This window comes from Microtus ochrogaster, chromosome 10 (assembly GCF_000317375.1).
Source record: "Microtus ochrogaster isolate Prairie Vole_2 chromosome 10, MicOch1.0, whole genome shotgun sequence".
Lineage (NCBI taxonomy): Eukaryota > Metazoa > Chordata > Mammalia > Rodentia > Cricetidae > Microtus > Microtus ochrogaster.
The window spans coordinates 55,069,081-55,069,860 of NC_022016.1; positions in this window are offsets into that span (position 1 = coordinate 55,069,081).

A 780-nucleotide genomic window follows, 5' to 3' on the forward strand; every position below is an offset into this window, starting at 1 on the left:
GAAGGAAGGAAGGAAGGAAGGAAGGACAGAAGCCTAAGCTCCAAGTTCTCTTTCACAGGGCAGCATCTCCCACACTGTGGCCTTTAAGATGCTGGCTATGGAGTAATTTTGGAGGCTGATGGATGGGCATGTGCAATTGCTAATTTATATCTTCTAATGTGCGCTGACGTGCATCTGCTATTTATGGCTGGTGACACCAATTTTCCATTTATGGTAGTAAAGCTCTATTTCAGGTAAATGCATTAGAGAAGAAAAAGTGGAAGTGCCCGAAATCATGAGGAAAAATGAAATGTCAGGCCGTTCCAGCCTGGAGGCCATAGAATGAAACGCACGTACTAGCCTGGAGCGGAAATTGTTCCCATCTATTTAGTGACTTACTGTGACTGGCTGGTGGCACAGGCCTATTATCCTGACTGCTTGAGAGATGAGGCAGGGGAATCAGAAGTTTAAGACCTGCCTGGCTACAGAGCGAGTTCAAGGCCAGCCTGGGCAACTTAGTGAGTCAGTCCTGCGCCGCGCCCTATCGGCCCTGCCCCAACAAAAGCAGTCACTATGGATCAAGCACTGTGTGAAGGAAGCATTTTACTCCACAGGGTCTTCCACGTGTCATATTTAATGTTCATAACTGTCCGAGATGCAGGTCCCGTTTTTCTTCCTCGTTTGCAGATACAGGAATTAGGAGAGGGTCTGAGAGTTCAGAAATCTAAACTGGGTGTGGTAGCTCAAACCTGTAATCCCAGGATTTGGGAGACTGTCACATGGGGATTGTTGTTAGTTTGA